The 14252-nt window shown below is 56.7% G+C and overlaps 2 protein-coding genes across 4 annotated transcripts in view; one reads left to right on the forward strand and one right to left on the reverse strand.

Annotated features, from left to right (window-relative positions):
* Positions 1-14252, forward strand: part of DOCK1 (dedicator of cytokinesis 1) — a 377799-nt gene that overhangs the window by 170718 nt on the left and 192829 nt on the right. The window lies entirely within an intron of this gene.
* INSYN2A (inhibitory synaptic factor 2A) overlaps positions 1-14252 on the reverse strand; it is a 50436-nt gene that overhangs the window by 14932 nt on the left and 21252 nt on the right. The gene's annotated exons all lie outside the window — the stretch shown is intronic.

The following is a 14252-nucleotide window of genomic DNA, read 5'->3' on the forward strand; positions in this document are numbered from 1 at the left end:
CCTCACGTGACCCCCAGGTACCGCAGAGTGTGGCCGATGTCTGTGGAGGAGGAGCGCACGGGCCCCTGTCTGCCTTACGTGGACACATATCTGTGCTCACTCGTTCACCAGCTAATTTAAAAGACCAGCTGGTGGTCGGGCACATTTCCCCCAGGTCCGGGTGTTTCTAGAATCACACTGCCATGGATTCTTCCTGCAGGGGCCCTTCAGCACAGTTCTCAGGTTTTGAGTGGCCCTTTCTTTTGAATGATTCAGGTGTTCAGAGCCCACAGACAGAGGTCACCAAGAGATTGATTTGGGGGTAAGAGTTAAAGGTGCTGCAGTCACATGCTGTCTCAGCAATTCACGCCCGTCAGGGTGTGCCCGCCGAACTTCCATTTAGCCACGAGGGCGTTCTCATCCGTCTGGCTGCCCTTGGAGCGTCCGGGCTGTAGGGTTTGGCTCGCTGATGACTTTATGGTCACATTAATAATTGTGTTGCGGCATTTGAATGGATGTGTTTTCCAAATATAGATGAAGCAGAGAAGTTGTTTCCACACCACGGGGAACAGAAAGTGCTGTGCGCATTGGTTTTTTTTTCCTTTGGTTGGAAACCAGTCAGAAAAACAATAATCGAAATGATTGTCTCTTTTTTTAAAAAAGATTTTATTTATTTATCTTTACAGGGGAAGGGAAGGAGAGAAATATCAATGTATGGTCGCCTCTCATGAGTCCCCTGCTGGGAACTGGCCTGCAACCCAGGCATGTGCCCTGACTGGGAATCGAACCTCGATCGTGCGGTTCGCAGGCCCGAGCTCAATCCACTGAGCTACACCAGCCAGGGCCCAAAATGATTGTCTTTCTAGATCGCTGTTGTCACCAAGAGGATCAAGAACTTTAGAGCAGGTGCTTCTCCGGGGGCAGCAGGGCTGGGGGTCTTGGCGACGGGAAGTCGGGGAAGAGGGCTCAGGTCCTTGGTGGGGGGAAGGCTGCGGTGGTGGCAGCAGGTCCTGGTCGAAGACGATAAAGTTTCGTCCTGCAGATTAAATGCTCCATTGGTAAACCTCTCTTCCCTTCTGACCTGAGGAGCTTATTATCTTACAAAGGGTTACGATCGTGCGCCTGTCACAATGCCTGGTACACCCTGGATGTTTGGTGAATATTAATTTGACCCCATAATACAGTCTTTGTGTTTTTGTATTGAAGTTCGGTAAGAGACAAATCTAATGGAAAAGAATTCCGAGTGCAAAAAACAAATGGGAAGTGTCAATTGTGAAACGCTCTGGAACCCCTTTGGACCCAGTGACAAGCATGCGAACCACAAACGTGGACAGTTGCAGCAGATTCTTTGCAGCTGTCGCTGTTTCTCGTCCCCCCCACCCTTGGTTGCCCTTTGCCAGTATTGTCTCGTCTCCGCAGGTCTGTCACTTGAAACCCAGAGTTCAGCACCAAGGACAGCGCCAAAAGTCCAAGGTGCTCTGTTCGGTACTTTCTGTGTCTTTCCTTGACTCTTTTGTCCCGCACCCCCAACCCAGCCCTCCAGAACACAGTTCCGACCCGAGGACCACCCCCCACTGAGCGTCCCTGCGGACACTCAGTGGTCTTGGTGGGCTTCATCGGAAGGAAGGGAGCCTGGACTGGGCTGCGGAATGAGGAGAGGCGGACCCTGTGAGAGTACAGGGGGGGGCGTGTTACTGCAGATTCCTTGAAGCAGAGGGCTCTGCACAAGCTGATTTTACAGGAGGGACTTAATGGACTCAAGTGTTAAGGTCACTTCCACCTCGGCTTCGTGCAGAGGCGGATTTCTTCTTGATCCACTTCAGAGACGGTACCACAGGGTGGTTTACGGAAGCTGGGGTGGGGCTCCAGCCAGGGCCACCCCCTCAAAGGAAACCTGGGGGGCTCTTTTCTTTTGGGGCCTGGACTTCTCAAGTTCAGTTTTGCACAAGCCCACCGGTGTCTCTGTCTCCAGCTCTGTGATTGTGATCATCGAAGTCTCCTGAATATAAAAAGCCACATTTGCATGTTTATTAGAAAACCACAGCACTGGGGTCAGTGCTGGCTGTGCGAGTCCTTAGTTAGGACCCACAGCAGAGGATGCAATCCGGAGTGGAACTCAAAGACCGAAAAACAACAGCAAAGATGGGAAAGCTCATAGCCGAGCTGGGGTCGCCATTTCCATGACAGAGCCACAGAGTGGGAGAGGAAAGAGGGCAGCAGCCAGCTCCCGCCTGGGTCCTGCCGTGTCTGTGTCCCGGAGTGAGCACAGGGCTGGAGGGCCGGGTCAGAAGTGACAGAGCGCGTCTGCCTTTCCTGACTGTGTCGTGGATGCTCTGAGGTGGCCGGGTCCCAGGTGGCGGGACAGGGGCTGAGCAGAGCCAGGGACGGGTCGCCGGAAGCTTTGTCGCTGGCCACAGCCACATCCAAGCTACCTGCTCCAGGTCTCCCAGAACTTGAAGGTGGGGCCTGAGTGGCTGGACAGATGGTTCCGAGGCCAAAAAACTCTGATTGTTTCGAAAGGTCAGGAAAGGAGATGCGTGCGCGTCTGTCCTTTATCGTGCCAGTTGTCCGAGGCCGAGGGCAGCAAAGTCATCGTCAGCTGCTCAGAGAGGACTGGGTGGCAGGTGGACTGCGTTCTCTGGTGTCTGACGGTAGCTGCTAGTGTTGGGTCCTCAGCCGGACTTTAACGCCCTGTCCCTGCCGCCGCCACGCCACACTGGGTTCTCCGCCACGAGATCCGAGACTCCCCGCCGACCGTCCCCTTCACACGTCCCTGGGATGTCTGACTTTAGGTTTCAGGAAAGCAGGCTTTTCTCAAGGAGCATCGCCCGCATTTTGGCACCTGTCTTGGCACGCAGCCAGCCGCCCTTGCTGGCCCTGGGCAGAGGTACGGTGCAGGTTACCTTCCCCCTTTTAAAGGACACAGTGACTTTCAGCAAGTTCTGAGCTCCTAGCACATCAGCCAACAACAGCTGGGATCGAGGCGTGCTGCTTTCACCATGGTCCTCGAAACACGGGCTGCACGGGGCGCTGGCACGGGCCCTCCGGGTCACCTCAAGGGCGCGTTGCTAGGCCCTCCGCTGGGGCAGCAGCGGTCACCCGGGAGGCCCTGGGAGGCTCTCTGCTCTCCACGAGAATGCAATGCGCTTGTTTAATTTATGTCCTCAGTTTTGGTCTCCCTGTTCTCCCGAGTCCTCACCGGATGCCAGAGACCGTTCTGTCCCCTTCGGCAGTCTGGCCCAGATGGGCGTTCCGGGTGCCCCCACCTGATAACTGAGCTGTCATTTATTTCAGCCTCTGAAAGGGCTTTTTCTTGTAGTGGTGTCAGAGCGACATTAATTAGGGGCATAAAGAGATACCACTGCTATTTCTGGGAGAAGTTACATTTCAAAAAGTAGACCAAGCCAGCTGTTCTCTCTGAACGCCCCCAAGTCAGGGTCGGGTTAAGGTTAGGGGGCTTCACACCTACCCTTAACCCCACCCCAACCCCCAAGGCTGCAGTCCCACCCTGTCCCCGAGTCTGTCTTCTCCCTGGGAATTGGCCCTGGAAGGGCAGTTTCTTCGCTAGCAGCACTGAATTCAGCAGCAAAAGCGAATTTACACTTTCCCCAGATACCCTTGGGAACCACCTATTTACCTGTTTTATACACCTTTCAATGATAGGATTTGGGGAACATCCAAGCTGTATTTATTAAAACAATATAACATCGATTTTCCTAACCAAGTCCAAGGTCACCTATTGGTCAACAGGAGGCAGGACTGGCTTTCACTGGCCAGAGGCGGCCCTGGTTAACCAGGGGCCTGCTGGCTTGCCATGTGAGGCCGAGCAGCTCCTTGGTGGCCCGGGATCCCCACACAGACAAGGCTGTCTGGTTTAACCGAGGCTGCGTTTTAAGGAACATAGTATAACAAAGAGTGTTCCCCAAATCTGCGACACCCCTGCCTCCAGGACGTCTAAGTGGGCTGATGGCTTTGAGGCTTTATCAGTTTCCTAAGCAGTCACTACCAGTCCCTTCTCAGGCGCCTGTTAGCCCCTCTCAGTGACGTCCCTTGACCAGAACACTTGTCACGGCAGGCTTTGGGTTTCACGGTGTGTGCCCGGCCAGTGCCCGGGGTGCCTGTCCTGGGAGGGGCGCCTGGAATGACGGGCGAGAATGGGAATGAAAAATAAATTTGCTAGGAAAGCGGGTCCGCAAGGGCCCTGCTGGCCTCTGCTCCCGCGGAAGGTGGTGGCTGTTGACACACAGCTTGAGCAAGAGCCACTTCTGGTTTTGTGCAGCCTTCGAACGCGGCGGCAGCGCGCCTGCACAGGAGTCGCTTTGTAGCAAGGGCTGGATTCTTGGCATTAGCACATTTTAACCAGCCACCTTTGTGACGCGGCTCTGCCTTCGCCTTTCCCTCCTCTTCGGCCTGCAGGGGCACAGCCCGTGCGAAAGCCCACCCCGTGAACTCCCGGGCTCCCGTTTGCTCAGACTGCCGTTGGGAGGAAGGGCTCGCACAGAGGCCGAAAGACACCAAAGACGTCCTCGTCACCCCACACGCTTGTGTGCATCCTCCCGAGTCTGCTGCAAAGGTCCCCAACGTCCCTTTTGTGATGTAGTCATTCGGCAGGTGACCCCGTTAAGGAAGACCCACTCATGGAGACCCGTGTTGGGGGGCCGTTCCTCCATGAACACGACTGTTGGATTTTAGAGCCTCCTCCCAGTGTCGAGGGAGCTGACGGAAGTCAGGGGGCTCGCCTGGGAACCCCAGTGCCGCGCATTCTTGGCTTTTTGGACAGTGCACCGAGGTCCACACTGATGACTTAGAGGTGACGTCCTAGAGCAGACCCGTCCACAGGTCAAGGTGGCTCTTCCCTCCCAGTAAGTGCGTCTCCCACACTTACTCTTTCCGCTGGACACGCGGAAGGTTCTCAGAGCTGGGCACGTGCCGTTCTCCCAGAACCGGAACTAGAGATGGTGGCTTGAAGAACTGGCTTGACATGCAAACCCTGCGAGGTCTCATTAAACATAGGAGGGTAATTTTCGGTGCTCCTGGCTGCTCCCATGCCAGGTTCTCATTAGAGACCCTAAAGGACTGAGCTACGAATTAGCCAGAATCCCTCACTGACTTCACCACACTGGTGGGGTCATGATGCTTGCTGCTCCTCAGCTCTGTGCGCGGCTTTTTGCGGGAGAGCAGCGATTGGACGAATAAACCATAGACCTGGCCCTCAAGACATGAACAGTCCAGAGGGCATGTGTTTCCAAGAAGAAGGAATTGCTTCTGTGCTCAGGGCGCAGAGTGGAGCTCCTTTGCAAAGTAGCTCCCCTTCCCACCGGACCGGTTCTCTGCTCATTCAAACCAGCGTCCTTGGCTCTGGCCCAGAGACTGTCCTCACACACGCAGCCCCGCATGTCCCCTGTTGGTCACTGCCTCACTGACCACTCTGCACTGGACACCGAGAAGTGATGAGGCATCTTCCTCTCTTCTGACTCAGACATGTGGTGGCTGTGACCACGCCTTCATGCATCTTCCCAGTCCGGGCACTGAGTCAAGGCTCGCAGCACGCGTGGCAAATACTGTGTCTTCCATGACTCACAGAGTTACTTCCCTGCCTCCCTTCCCTGTGTCACTTTACTGCACTTGTCACCACGGAACACTGTACATTTCAGCTTCAACTTTGCTTCTAGTCTCTGTCCCCGTGAGAACGTGAGCACCGGGAGGGCCGAGGTGTCTCTGGTGGGTTCCCTGATGAGCATCCCGTGCCCGCCGTGGAGCCCGAGGTGTAGCAGGTGCCCAAGGAGTATTTTCGAAATGGCGGATGAGTGAGTGAGCGGACGAGTGACCAGAGAATCTCTAGGAGCCCCCTGCGGGTGCATTAACTGAACCCAAACCCGGTGGTTCTGAAAAGGAAAACTGGCTGCCCCGTGTTGTGGTGCGCCCAGCTGGATCAGGTGAGAGTGTCTGCCCCGTGGGGTTACCATCATCCCTTCTCAAATGCCACCCAACACCTGGAAAAGGTCGCCTGTCATCTGCTTCCCACACCCAGCGGTCAAAATGAAAAGGCCCAGTCCACCCCTAAACCAGCCCCTCCCTCCTTTCCTCATCTGGATGCTGTCCTGGTGGATGAGTTTCATTAAGAAACACCCTATTAACAATGAACTCGGTGGCTTGCTTTAGGCGGTGTTGACAAATGAACTTTTATGGGCCTGGCAGCTCCCCAGATGCAGTGCCACTATAATTTTGGGGCGGCTGTGGCTGTGAGAGAAGCTTTCAGGGCTTGTGCTTGTCACGAAGAATGAAAGGGAGACAGTCATGGAGGTTAGTGGCAGAGCCTGGCCGGGAGTGTGAAGATTCAAGCCCTGTGGTCCCGGGGCTCTCAGAGGATGTGGGAGTCAGCCAGCCGCCCGGGCTCTCCCCCTCGGCCTCTGCCCCAGCCCCAGCGCCGCCTCTGGTTCCCCCCCGCCTCTCCCCAGGGCCGGGCTCCGTGGCCCTGCCACTTCCCCTGCACGGAGCCGTGCAGGGTGAGGACAGCCTCTGTTAGTGGCAGGGCACACGCATAATTACTGTCACCAGTGCGTGCAGAGTCGGGCAGAGCCAGACACGCAGACGAACCCTATTATTTGGGCAGCACTATGTCTCCAGTGGTCTGTGATCGTATTTCCATAATGTGAAATCAATATGTAACCATGGGGGAAGATGGCAATTACCGTTTTGTGCGTGGACGGCCTGATGACAGTGCATCAGAGAGAGACTTACACTTTCTTCCCTTCCTGAAATCAAGGAGAGTCTCGGTCGAGAAACGACAACAGTGACAAGTCGCCCGTCCCAGAGGGCACCGAGAGTGGCTATTATTAATAAGGAGAACAACTTTTTAGGGCTGAGCGGAGGCTGAGTTGATTAACTTGTTCTTTTCCTGGAGGAGAGATAAAGTTTAAGCTATAATGTATTGACAATTAGTGAAAATAAATTTTGGTGGCACTGGCTACCAAACCGGAATGAAAATAGGAATGTGCGTAGACGACATGAAAACAAATTCTCCTTCTGGGCTGCCGTTTTTCTCCGGCCCTGGTACTGCCACGCGCGAACTAAAGAGCTTTTAATTTGAAAGTATTAATGTTGTACCTTCTCCGCTGGTTCCCGTGGCAAATATCCACAGAGGCTTTTATCTTTGATTTATAATTTTTTTGATGGGCTTTTCGGAGCAGTTCAGTTAACAAATTTAAATCAGAACTTACTCTTCGGGAAGCTTTTGTGTTTTGTTTCGAAGGCCTGACTAGGCACTGGGTTTTTAAACCAACGTTTCTGCGCTCTCGAGAGCGGAGGGTGGAAATCGCTCCGCTGTGGTGTCATCATTTACAAAACCCCGTGTCCAGTGGGACAGTCTTATCTGGGGAGGTGGCCTATTGTGGTGGTCCCCAACGAAATACTGATTGACGGCGTTTTCCTCCCTTTTTAGGCAAAATATGCCCATTTTTAGATCAGCTTTACCTAGGAAATCAATTCTCATGAACATCCTTTCAGAGACACGCATGCTCTTGTTATGTTGCGTGGAGACTTCCTTCACCTTGGGTTCACGGACTTCGGGCCCACGCTGGAGGAAGGCTGAGCCGGGTGGGCCCGCGGTAGCATGAGGGAGCCTCTCGCGTGACGGGCGGTACGGGGGGCCCTGCCGGGGCATCCCCAGGAAGGCTGTGCGTGTTCAGATTTTGTCCTTGGCATTCAGGTCCCTGAGCTGCAAGATCAAGGGCCTTGATTCTTCTGAAATCACCTCGCAGAGGGGACCCTGTTCACTGATGATGGATCCTTAGGAACAGGCGCTACTTCAGGGGCCCTTCGAGCCGTGGTCCCCGCTGTCTCTGGCATTGACGGTGTCCTCTCTGTAGGACAGAAATTTGTGTGGCGCTCGCCAGGCCTGGCGTGCAGTGGCCTCCCAGCTGCTTCCGGCAGGAGGAAGAGCTCAGGTCTGCGGCGGCGACGACAAAAGTGCCTGCTTTCTGGTCCTGCACAGATGCAGCGGGCTTCCTGTTTTTGGGACGAGGGACAGTGGGTGGTGGGCCTGACCGGTCCGGAGCAGCCTGTGGCCTTGGGGAACGTGACCGAGCACACCCCGCAGTTCCCTGACACAGAGAGCTACCTTGCAGTGCTTCTGTGAGGGCTGACGAGGATGGCGCAGGGAGGCCGGGGTGCTCAGACCAGGGAGCTTTGCAGGTGCTTTGCCCTGAGGCCCACCTCACTGGGCGCCCCCACCGGTCTAGTGGGGGCCCCGACAAAAACCATCTTCTCATAAGCCTCACAGAAATCGCGTGCAGTTTCTAAACTAGAACTTGCATCTCATCCCTTCTTTTTAGAAAATGTGAATTCTGATCCGCAAATCCCTGAATGCCATGGACATTCACGTCATGCCTTGAATTGCTCATTCTGTCTGCAGATGGGTGTCTGAATCGCCTAGTGGCGTGGTGGTGAGGTTTTTATTTACCCACCAACTTAAAAGGCTGGGCAGGTGTTTAAAACCTGTCTCGGCCTTCTGCACAAGGAGATTATTGAAATTACATTCTCAAGTATGTATGTGTGATACCTGCAGGAAACCCAAAGCAAGAGTCTGGAATGTGCTTTATATTCTTAGAAACACATTTGCATCATTTTTCATATTAAAAAGGCTGTCGCTTCTCAAGATCTTAAAACTACCGCTTCCAGAGTCATACGAACCCCGGCCCCGGAGGAGGCTTCTGGGGGCCCTGGTCATTACGTGAAGGACATGCTATGGAGCGCAGGACGTGGGCCTCCCTTCCAGCACCATCACACAGAACAACGGTAGCTGGACTAGAGAGATCGGATATTTAGTTGCAAATATGTCGTTGCTTGCGGCAGAAAGCGAAAAAGGAAGGGCAGAGGTCAGCCCCAGCACAATGGCCAGGGACAGGGAGAGGGATGGGCGAGGTCTGGAGAGGAGGAGACGGAGGTGGCGGCGGTGGCGGCGTCACCATGCATATCCATCGGGGAACATCTGCCGCACAGGCCGCCTCTGTCTCTAGAAGCTTTCTGAGTGCTCTCAGGCACCGGTCCCAGCCCCCTGTGAAAACTCGTCTTGAGAGCAGAGAGCAGCCTGGCAGGCCCCTGCCAGTCAGACCACTCTCTCTAATATGGGAGCACGCAGCCCAGAGAGGCTGGGCCCTCGAGGAAGAGCGACATACGCTCCACATGTCCCACCTCCATGCCAGCAGCTCTGTCCAGGACACCAAACAGATGCCCCCTGGGCGTGTCCCTGAAAATGGGTTCAGAGCCGGATGTCTGCGTCCTGTAGTCCTCCAGCCCTGCTGACCCTCGGAGACAACGCAGCCTGTGCCCTGAGGCCTGAGACTCTCCGGAGGTGTTCGGCTTGCTGCCCCTCCCTGCACGTAGCACTGGGCAGGGGGTGTCACAGTCACGGAGTGACTGGAGCGAGGTCCCTTGTCCTGCACACGCACACAGTCCTGCACCAGGAGCCTGTCTGCTGTGTTTCAGATACTCTCCCAGGGAGGTGGCTGTTCCTGGCTCTCAGACAGAGGAGGAAGCGGAGGGCCAGAGAGGGTGCTAACCCTCCCCAAGCACAGTCAGGGGAGAGGGGGGCAGGGCAGAGCCGCCGACTCTGAGCTGGCCCCGGGTCCTTCCACTCAGCTCCCTTCCTTGGTCTTATTCCTGGAACCTGAGAGAGCCAAGGACTCGGGAGGCAGCCCACGCTCAGGCGGCTGGAGCGTTGTCAGCTGTCGCGGGCTACGGTGAATGTGCAGAGACACCGGGACTGTGTGTGCAGGTGGGGTGCTGACCCTTCCTCCCATTCGAATAGGGAGCGGGAAGAGATGGGCCGCGTGTGCCAGGACAGCCACCCTTTTGCCTCTGGTCCCTCGGCCGAGCTGTCTTCTCCTGGCTGCTCACCAGGGCCAGCTCTGCTGCGGTGCATCGTGCCAGGCGCCTGGGAAGGCAGCCTTCCAGAGACGGGCCACAGGACCGTCTGTGGAACCGCAGAGGCTAGGGGGAGACTCACCCCCCACCGCTGCCCTTTGGGATCTGGCCACACCAGTTCGCCAGGGGGAAGCCTTTGATCTCAACTAGGTGGCTAGGTTTTGACAAGAGCGACCCAGTGGCCCTTGGACAGGGTGCCCAAATAGCTGTCCCTGCGGCGGTTCTTGGAGGGGAGCCTGGAGAGTTCACAGTCAGACTTTCACGCCCAGGCCACAGTGATCCACCTTCAGGCCCTTCGCTGGGGCAGCAAAGCACAATTTTCCACAGTGCGTCTTTCTGCTGTGACTTACACAAATGAGATCGTCCCCTGGGCTTCCTGGGTAGTTGTGACGCAGCGTTTACTCTGTGTGGGCACGGATGCGTAGAGAAAATTCAGGGAGATCTCTCGTCCCTGGCGGGCCCTGAGCAGCACCTGAGCCTGAGTGACGTGTTACTCGAAGGCCGTAAGGTACAGCCAGTATGCAGTCTCTGTCCGCCTGCCTCCGTCTCTAGGTGAGGGCGGTCATGGCACACAAGTCTGTGCCCCCGTATTTGTGCCGACATTTTGCTCTTCTCACCTGGCAGGTGCGGAGAGATGCCTGAGCAGTGAAGGAACCTTCTTCACTCTGGGCGGGGGCAGATTCTACCTGCGTGCCTGCAAGCTTGGACCAAGCCTTTCGGGTGGGTGTCAGGTCTTCTGGGGGTAGCACAGGGGCAGTGGGGCATCACCAGCTGGCGAGCCCATCACCACACCATCACCACGCCACACTCTGCACGGGGCACAGAGTCCTGGAAGTGTGTAGCCGTCTGTCCGCTGAGGTGCCCCGTCTCAGCGGCCGTGTCACCGTGAGTGTACAGGTCTGCAGCCCGTGGGTGTCCAGGTCCTCTGCCCATCAACACACCGCTGCCCTGGGGAACTTCGGCCATGACGAGAATCGGCTGAGGTTCTAATCTCGGTGCCCCACTTGCCTGGTAGGTAGCAGCAGCCTTAAACAGTGACATTAGTGGCTGGCTTTGGTGGCCTGTGCGACCCTGAACTTCCTGGGGAGAGACAAGGATAATTCTGAGAGCTGTGAACTTGGCATCCGTGTCTGAACACTGCCCGAGCTGCAGAAAGCCAGCAATTTTAGTGAGTTTCTGGGACATCTTCCGAGGCACCAAAAGGCATGATTTTGAAGACCTGTCTACATGCACCTCCTTACAGAATGCATCCTCCTGGCACGCTCAGGGCAGGGTCTGTCCTTCACTCTGCACTCACTGTGCACCTGTTGCTGCCGGGCACTGTGTTCGTGTCACCTTGGTGCCTCTGCCATCCTGTGTGACAGGAGATGAAACTGAAGCTCTCTGAAATGAGCATGTTCCCTGCCGAGGCCTTGAGGATCTGTGTGCAAGGAAGTGAGGCTATTGGAAAAGTCTGTTATACAAAATAACTTGGAAGCTCCTGAGAGCGGCCGTGGTTGGTGACCCAGAAACCCCTATGCAGAGCGAGAGCTGCTGCCGAGAGCCGCCTCGCGTGCTCGGTGACGCAGCCTGCACGGATCCAATTGGGAGGCCGCGTGGGCAAACCCGGGCGTGGAAAGCAATGCACTCTGCTTCCAGACACTCCAATTGGCCCACAGCCACCGGTGAAGTTCAGAGAGCACTGCCTCCTGACCGTGGCCCCACCAGGCCTGGCGCAGGCCTGCTGTGCATTTGGGGCAGCACTTGTCACTCGGTTCAAAGCCATGGGCTCCGCGGTGCACGCCAGGTGCCCGCTCCCCTGGGTTGCTCTTAATGAGGTGAAATTCTGTACAAAGCTGGTGCCTCCTTGCTAAGTGGGCGTGCGGGGGTGGTGCAGAGAGATTGATTTTACCTGGCTTTTGAGCATTCTTACTGTTATCAGAAACTCTAGAATACGTTCCAAGGGAAACGCCGTTGATATTCTAACTTGGCCATGAAACTCTTCATGTTACATAACAGCCGTGTAATAACCTCCATGAAGCAGAGCAAGGGTCCTGCTTTCCACCCTGGGATGCCAGGAAAGCACCTACTTCCCAGCTCAGAGTGCGCACCTCAAACAACTCCTAGGGTCCCTTCTTCTCCTGTGACGGCCTTGGAACTTGCCCTGGGCTCCCATGCTCAGGGAAGCAGAACGTTACATAGGCAGGACTTCATTGGCTGGTTGAAACTGGACACAGTGGAAGGAGTCCCACCGAGGGAATCAGCCCGTGCCTCTGCCCCACCCCCAGAGCCAGCTCTCGGACACGTGTCAGCCCACCTGTGTCCCTGCCCTGTGCCTCTGCGGGACCCAGGCACTGGGGCAGGGCGGAGAAGGGGCTTGCCCCTGAACCCGATTCATCTCTGGTATTCTGACTTGGGGCAGAGCTGTGCAAAGAGGAATTGCAGCCAAATGAATGGCCCTGGGCATTGAGCAAGAGGCATCACCTGCAAGGTGCCCTGGAGCTGCTTTGTTGCCTCTGAGTCTGAGGGCTCCTCCACCAAGAGGGAGGTGGGAGGGGAGGTCTCAGGAGCGGCTGGGGGAGGGGCATAGCCAGGACTCAGACCTGCCTTTCTGCCGTGAGCCTGTCCTGTGCAGGCCCATGGTTGAACTCAGATTGACTTGAAGGTAAAGTCGTCCTTTGCCTTGACCTGTGACCCCCAGTCCTCAGGTGCTTGGGAGCCAGGCACGCCGCCTGGTTTGGGGGCCGCAGGGCCTGGGTCTCATCATGGTGATGGGCATGGCGTGTAGCCTGTGGCGTCAGGGTGCCTGGAATGTGGCCAGGGCAACAGCGGAAGTGAGTTCTCCACTCAGTGAGAAGGCCACCGGGCATCCCCCGCCCCCTCTGGCTTTGGGATGGATGACCACCTCCGACGTTCTTGTAAATAAACGGGGCACACCCTGGTGCTGCCCTTGTCTGAGTCCTCAGAGCCGGACTCCCACCGGACACCACTAACTAACCCCAGAGCCACTCTGTGGGCCGCACGGCCTCGGCGGAGCCTGGCGGAGAGAAATCTCCACCCTCATGGTCCGCATGCGAGAGCAGCCTGTGTACGCCGCACGACTCTCTTCTCACGGGGGCTCATGCGTGTCTGGCCTCTGCAGGGTTCTATCTGGACATGTGCCCCTGCACACACGAGCGTCAGCACGCACCTGTGGCCGTGTACCCGAAGTGGATTTTGTGTCCCCACCGGTCACATCACTGTCTCTCGTTTTGCTGTCCAGTGTGAGTCACTGCCAGCAACATCCAGATCAGTGACCAGGCCCCCGTTTCGACTCTGAATGTTTCCGCCGGAACGTGGTGAACTGATCGCCAAGACCCCGTGAACCCCGGTCAGGATTAGCTCTGGGATATGTGCCTCCTCAAGTCTGAACGGTTGAAATGGGATGGAGATGGAGATGCTGGAAGCTCTCTTTAATGTCAGGTCACTGCCAGTCTCCTGGTGGAGGGCGACTGGCTAGAAACTCGTTTTGCTTAAGGCTGGTGCCTGCAAAGCACCCTGTAACCAACAAGAGGGCTACTGAGAATCAACTCGCTCTGTGGCGGGGCCACCTGCACTGAGCCGGAGAAGCCAGAAGCCAAGGGGCAGGATCTGCACCTGGTGCCTTGTCTGGAGGGCCAGGGCTTGGCCTCATCTCCTCCTTGTAATGCAGAGGCTGCCCTCCCAACCAGCAGCCCTCTGGGGACACTGGGCCTTGGGAGTCTGGGGCCCTCACCATGCATTTCCTGGCTGGCCACCAGCTCACTTCACCTGGGCTCGGGGCCCACGGGGGAGGGTGCTGATCACAGGAGGCAACAGGGCACTGCCCCCGATGCCCTGCCCAGACCAGGGGCTGCCGGGGTCCAGCACGTTCGCCAAAGGTCAGGGGAGGGGAGGCCAGGCCATGTGGACAGAGGTCAGTGGGCCTAGGGCACTGCCCCGGAGACTTGGGCCCCGAGCAGGGCGGGCTGTTTGTGACAGGGCAGCGCCCCGCCCGGCTCACACCGGTCTGCCCAGCTGGAGGCCAAGGCCACAGCGGCCTGGCCCCAAGTCCCCAGTTCTCAAATTAGCTGTGGCACCTTATCAAGTTCAAAACGCAGGCAGCAGAGTTCAGCCTTCTGTTGTGAACTTGGTGTTTCTCCCTCTAAAGCCCAGTGGACACGCAGGGCAGCCCGTAGGGAGAGGCCCCTGCCCCCCAGCCGCACACAGACGGGGCCCCTCTGGGGACGGGCATGGCTTCTGCGGGTCCCGACGAATGCCACCGCCACAGCCCTGGCTGTCAGTGCTGCCCCAACTCTGCGCTCTGAGTGAGTCAGCGCTCGTCTCGCACCGTGCCTAGGAATTCTGTCTTT

The sequence above is a fragment of the Sturnira hondurensis genome, unplaced genomic scaffold, assembly GCF_014824575.4.
Source record: "Sturnira hondurensis isolate 20B ecotype Veracruz unplaced genomic scaffold, ASM1482457v3 Scaffold0007208, whole genome shotgun sequence".
Lineage (NCBI taxonomy): Eukaryota > Metazoa > Chordata > Mammalia > Chiroptera > Phyllostomidae > Sturnira > Sturnira hondurensis.